This window comes from Biomphalaria glabrata, chromosome 4 (assembly GCF_947242115.1).
Source record: "Biomphalaria glabrata chromosome 4, xgBioGlab47.1, whole genome shotgun sequence".
NCBI classification, from domain to species: Eukaryota; Metazoa; Mollusca; class Gastropoda; family Planorbidae; genus Biomphalaria; species Biomphalaria glabrata.
In genome coordinates, this window is record NC_074714.1 from 7,098,481 (window position 1) to 7,105,476 (window position 6,996).

The 6,996-nt window shown below is 37.1% G+C and overlaps 1 protein-coding gene across 3 annotated transcripts in view; it reads right to left on the reverse strand.

Moving 5' to 3' along the window:
• The window catches only part of LOC106051558 (ankyrin repeat and KH domain-containing protein 1-like), a 21,670-nt gene extending 18,492 nt beyond the window's left edge, over positions 1-3,178 (reverse strand). Inside the window, exon 1 of one of the 3 annotated variants that reach the window (XM_013206771.2) lies at positions 3,089-3,178. The gene's annotated coding sequence lies outside the window, so the exon portion shown is untranslated. Of the gene's footprint in view, positions 1-2,529; positions 2,863-2,972 lie in introns of those variants that run through there. The other 2 variants (XM_013206763.2, XM_013206755.2) reach the window with 2 other exon arrangements.
• Positions 3,179-6,996: the final 3,818 nt, after the last annotated feature.

Below are 6,996 nucleotides of genomic sequence, written 5' to 3' on the forward strand. Positions count from 1 at the left end.
ATATATATATATATATATATATATATATATATATATATATATATATATATATATATATATATATAAAGCTTATATTAAGCGTACTTGTATCAATTAGTTTGGATCAGTCATGTAATTATCTTATATTTGTAATAGATCTAGAACAATTATAAACCTGTGCGAAATATTTTTACCAATTGTTTTTGTTAAGCTCTATTTCATGCTTTTAGCTTTCTCGGGGGGCTATGACCCTATCACTTGTCTGGACCAGTTGGAAAAAAAAATGGGGGGGGGGGGAGAAAGTAGGTGATATTTTCTGTGAATATAATAATAGAACACGCATCCACTGTTTGGGACCCCTCAACTAAAAAAAAGTGAGTGAGATTCATAGTCAACGAATATTCCCATTTGACTAGAGTAACACCATTAGTAAAATCACTAAATTTAATTAAAAAAACTTCGGGATAGAAGACTTCAAAGTAAAGTAGCAATTATACATAAAACACTGAACCATAATCTTCAAATACAAAAACAAACCCTCGGAAAGAGACATAGATAAAGGCACATTTCTTGTTCCATATGCCAGGACAAATTTATACAAAATCTGTACAGGTTGATTTGAATGTAGAATACGACTGTCGATTAGTCAATTCTAATAACTATTACTATCAAATATCTACTTTTTTTCTACGACGGGATAATATACCAAAAGTACACATTAAAAATTAAAGTCTATATAACTTTTTAAAGTGGACAAGAGATAGTCCAACTATCGACCACCCGTCACCAAGGAAATTAGGTATTGATCTACTTAGGGGACATCTCCCCCTTCTCTCTGCCCCACCCCCCGACACTTTAAGTCGTGTTTAGGTGACATCTCTTCGTTCTTCGCAGCTTGAGTCTTGTTGTGTTTTTGTTGTTTTTTTTTTCCTCTGCTGCACTTTAAAGTTTTATGGGCTCTCTAAGGATTTTACAAAAAGAGCTCCAACAAAGAAAATAATAAATAATTGAAATGGGCGTCCAGGGAGGAACGAGAACAGCCAATGGTGTGAGCCGATACCCCCCGGTGTGAGTCAGTCTGTACTTTGTGGTGAGACGTAGATGTGGCTGTTATGAGGTTAGTCTAAGGCGTAGAGGTTAAGTGATTAAACGGGCCCCGGCACACTCATGCTATTATTCACATGCACTCACACCGAAACACACTACACCAGTGTTTCCAACCTTTTTTCCCTTAACGGAACACTTCGCACATTGGGAGTATTTAGCGGAACACATTGCTTTTTTTTTTTTTTTAGAGAGATTAAATCACGCGGTGGGCAACTAGTTCATTATTCTAGCGGAACACCCAATCTGGCCTCTCGGAACACTAAGGTTCCGCGGAACACAGTTGGGGAAACACTATCTACTTGTACATCTAGATGTCAACAGAGCATTGCGTGTGCAGCTACGTATTGTGTATGACATTAACAGCGCAATAACAAAAATCCTTTCTTTTCTTCCCTTACCTATGCCAGGAAACCTTTAACTCTTTCTCTCCGTAATTATGTACCACACTCTGGTGGAATCAACGCTGGTATCGTCAGTTAGGAGAGAAAGAGTTAAATCTTCTGTAGCTAATGGTCTCGGGTCAAAGCCCAGAGTGATTGAGTCACACAATGGCAGCTCTAGCACCAGTATCTGAGTACCAACTGCAAGTTCCCTACATTTTCTACATTTTAGATGCTTATAATTACCTTAGTTTAAAATTATATATATATATATATATATATATATATATATATATATATATATATATATATATATATATATATATATATATAAAGGAGATACAAACAAAACAAAACAAAGTCCTACAATCTCCACTCTGGTTACAAGACTAATTAAGACTTTCGTGTATTAACAAAATAAAGAATCTAATGAAACTATAAGGGCGTCTACTCTTGCTCTAAATATACAGATTTAAAAAAAAGAATTCTACAATTTAACTGTATATTAATATATATATAACCTTAAACACATTCAAACAGATATAGGCCTATAGAAGCTCACGTTTACTTGGTAGATAGTCAATAAGCCCAGATTTGAACAATATTCACACACTAGATGTTAATAAGCCCATATCTACTTTATAGATTTCAATAATCCCACTATTAACTAATATAGCCCATTTCTATATGCCCACAACAACATCTAATACATTTCTAAAAGCCCATGTCTATTTATTAAACTTACTCTATCTTCTTATCTTATATAATACAGACGTTACTTCAAAAAAGAAGATGATTACGTCATACTCTAGCTTCTAAAGTTGTTTTTTAAATACCCAACTCTTCTTCTAAGTAATGTTTGTGTTGAGTTGATCTTCTCTCTATCTGTATAAAGTTACACAGTTCAATTATTATTCGTTTGGTCTGGCAAAGCTATCCTCGTATCATATCTTTTTAAATAATATATATAACCGTTTTTCTAACAGAACATAATGAATGAATAATAATGTCTCACACATAAATAAAAATTGTAAATATATGTATAAAAAATGTAGTCACCTACCTTCAAATACAGTCAAATAAAATAAAAATAATAAACACATTAACTACCTCACTTTGAATTAACAATGTATAGACCCTATCAGTTTGCATGTATCTCTCCATTGAATGCCCAAGCAATCATAGCACTGACATACATTTGACCTATATCCGTGTCTAAATATAGCCGGTCGGGGATTACATTGTTCTGTTTTCCGTTATTATTTAGAAAACACAGTCATATAAATATTACCACACCAGGCTGGGTAATCACTCGTCATTCATCTTCCTGTATGCTTAGAGTACAGCTGTTATACCACTATGCTCCTGTAGTAGATAATTTTAAACAGCTTGTAGAAGATCTAGTATTTGAAATTGTCAGTGATAAAACTAAATAGGTCAGTTGCTGGTAGGAAACCACTGCAGTGACTTTAATGAATAAAATGTGCTATAAAAATTATAGCTTACCTTTGAATTATTTATGTAGGAGATTCAAGGTTTAGAAAAAGTACAACCATATTTTATTTGTATTTTTTATTTATTCAAATCAAAGTGTATACTTATTATTGTAAAGGAAAAAATACCTCCTTGTTTTTCTTTAGCAGAAATCGGACAAGAAAAAAAAATCGAGTTAAAAAAAAAAAAAAAAAGATCGGGAAGTGCTCTCTCATTGGTTAATTCTCTGCCAATTGAAGTTATTCCCCTTGAGCATGCTCAGATGTGAAATCGGCCAAAGGTTCGCGTAAAAGGAGGCAGCGAGGGAGAGAGAGAGAGAGAGGCGAGAGAGAGAGAGAGAGACAGAGTGATTCACCAACAAGAATGGGAACTCATGACGTAATTATGGTTTGAAAAGGTAAACACAAGTACGGGGTGTTTTCTGATCTTTGAATAGCTCTGTACTCCCAGTGGTTAAAATATTTGCTCCACTAGGCGATGACGACAGAAGACAAAAGTGCGTGTCGTATGACGTCTTGGCACTGAATGGAGGCATCAGAAACATCCTTCTTTCTTAGCAACAGTCAATGAAGGAAAGCCACGGCTAATATTATGACGCATATTGATGTATAGAACTTTAATAAAAGAACTAACGCGTCAATAGCGTGACAGGAAATGTGAAAGCATGCCAGGAATTCGGTGCAATAGGCAGGTGACATCTACTTGGTTATTGTTATTGACTATGTGCACAATATTTTGGGTTGTTCAGGTATGGACAAAAATGAATCACCGATCCTTGATGATATTATAAAAATATGGTTGTGTGGTATGCGCTTTTAACTCTCGTCTCAGTGGTCCCCGGCTTAAACCCTGCCTGCCTTTATCCTCTGTCGTCCTACGTAAGGTTTGGGCCATGATGTAAAAAAAAAAAAAAGGGACGCCCTAACTGCTACCCTCGGGCCATGTCCCGCCGGTGATGCAATGATATGTGGGCGGTGTTCAAAGTTGGGACCATTGTGGCGATAGTGCTTGCCACACAACCAGGTATCCAGGATCTGAGTGATGAACTACGGATTATAAAATGTTGATTTAGGGCGAAACCATAGTAGATGTTTGAACTTGACGAAAGAAAAGTGATGTATCCTCATCTCTGCTATTACTAATTAATAATATTTACTGAAGGTCATATGTCTTTTAAACATTTCTTTTATGGTCTAAAGGCTAATTCAATAAAACTATATCGCCCGAGAGGTTTGTTATTCTTCTTCTTCTAGCCAGCTTTATTGCTGCTGATCTGTGAGCTCTTTTGCAGACTGTGCCAATGAAAAAAAGTGTGCTGTTTTCTTCAGTTGTTCAGCACTGCCGTACAGGGTGTTGGTTATATTGGGCTTTAGTGGAAGTAGGGTCTGCCTAAGGTGGATTTGGGAGGGGCATTCAAAGAGGATATGGTTTAAGGTTTCATAAGGGTGGGCGCAGCGTTTGCAAAGGGGGAGTTGTGTGGAGTTTATTTTGTTCACACGATAATTTAATAGAGGTGTGTGTCCTTTCTTAGTTGGCAAATTGTAGATTGTTCTTTGCGGGGGAGGAAGTTAATACTGTCCAGATTATTAGGCATAGTCATTTCTTTGTACATGGCTCTGCCTGTGTTTCCTGATGCCCATTGGTTGAGCCACTCCTCTTTGTGATTGTTGACTAACATTGATCTTAGGGTGAAGCAGGTCTATCTGGTTGTTCCATAGATGAACCTGCTTTTAATAGCTTATCTGCCTTTTCATTTCCCATGATGCCAATGTGTCCAGGGATCCACTGTAGTGGATATCATTTGATGGATTATCACTATTAGTGTTGTCTACTCTCTTGGGCTGTTTGAGGTGCTGCTGTTAAGTGCTTGAAGAGTGGATTGGGAGTCTGTAAAGACAACAATATCTGATGGTGGTTGCACTCCTTCATATAATTTGTTTTCCACTGTCTGTAGTGCTATGGTAATTGCCTCAATTTCGGCTTGGAAGTTTGAGCAGTAATCCCCAAAGGGTGCACTTATTTCAAAGTGTTTATTTTTAGGGAAGACCAGAAAGCCACAAAGACCAGCATTGATGGTGGCTTTGAAGGCCGATCCGTCGGTATATATATATGGATGGCTGTTTTAGGATAGCTTTCTATAGTTTCGAGCGTGCCTACTTTAAGCTCCAGTGGATTTGATTCTTTTGTTAAGGTTTTATTTAGTAAATGTGTCTTAATGGTTGGTTATTTGTAGTTTAGTCCAGGCGTTTTGTTTGAAAATCTGGTAATTTTTTCTCTATAAAAGAATTAGGTGTTTGCTGCTTGCCTGATTTTTATATCCAGTAGCTGACTTATCACAGGCAGTCCTGGAAGAAACAACCATGCGCAGACCTTTTACGAGACTTCTGAGCTCGTATGGATTTTTCGTAAAATTCCTTGGCATTTAGTGTAGGCTGGGTGTTTCCTCAGGCTTTTTAAAAAAATATATAATCCCTGCATTTTGAGAAGTTTTCGGTCTTGGCAATTTTCTCCAATACTAATATAAAAAGAACATCTGGGTCTAAAAACTGTAACCGTAATATCCATGGGACAAGGTGGGGTTGGCCAATGTTCAATTCTCCGCCATCCACAGAGCTCTCCAAATGAAACTATTCTGCAGTAGAAAGCTTTATGTGGGCTGTGCCCTGGGTATGCTGTGTGGAATCGTCACATCCTGGATACAGGCCCCTTCACGCTATCACATTCACCAGATCCAGAAAAAACTTTCATGATGGGTTTATATCCAGTAGTAGAGTGTAGTGAGACATAGACCTCTGTCTGGAGTTGTGCAATCCAGACCTCCGTCAAAAAGCACCTAGAGGGGGGGGGGAGGTCCACTATTATTCACTTAGTGAAATGCAAGTGGAAAAGCAGTGGGGTTATTTATTTCTCTTGGTCATTTCCAAGCCCCGATACCCACACGTGGGAGTATCGCCACAAAGTGGAGGCTTGGAGTCAGAGTTTTCGTTCTCCTGGATGGGCTTCGTAATGCAGGCTGACATGCCCTATCAATACGAAGTTAAACTGGTTTTGAGGCGCCAGAGTTCCGCCTTTCATCCCTTCTCCTGTCAGTTTGTAAGAACAGCTTCCGCTGGATTTTTGAGAAAATCACACGTGAAGGCCAGGAGATGGATTTGACTGTCAGATGCATTTAGAGACGCAAGCCTTGGGAGCATTTCTTGGAAGGTGGGAGCTTATCCCCACTTTCTACCCCCGGCATTGACAGTCCTTTGGAACCCCAGGTGTTTGTTATAAAATGTTTAGAATAATAATATTAAGGCTTGTCTTCGAGTCCGAAGATAAACGAGGATTGCAGTGTTTCCTGTGGCTACGCAGCCCCAGCTAAGACCTACATATTTTGCCACATCCAGGGCAAGCTAGGGAGAAACTATTATTGCTTTAGGATTATTTTCGTATTCTGAAAAATCTACAAACTGCTACTCTTTAGAAAAGACAAACTTTAAATAATAACAAATTGTCACGGATGAAATGGTTAGTTTATATGTAGAATCTATGTTTACAAAACTTATATCAACTCACTCTGTCTGTCTGGTAAAAATTTGAACATGTTTTTACACCATTTCCCATTGTTGAATCAAGTTAATTCTTGGCACAATTATTCATTGAATCTAAGATATGACTCAATAAAAAAATAAAACAAATTAGTTAATTAATTGTTGGTGATTAACTATTCTGTTTGATTTCGAAATTACGGAAATAAATGCTACTTAATGATATATATATATATTTTTTACTAATACTTGTTAGTTGTTACTTGCAATAGGTGAGTGGGAAAGTAAGCGAACATAGGAAGAGCTTACGTTTTAGAGAGGAAAGGTGACTGTGTGTGAAGTGATCAAAGTCTGTGATCTATCTATCTATCTATCTATCTATCTATCTATCTATCTATCTATCTATCTATCTATCTATCTATCTATCTATCTATCTATCTATCTATCTATCTATCTATCTATCTATCAGGTGACTGTGTGTGAAGTGATCAAAGTCTGTGATCTAT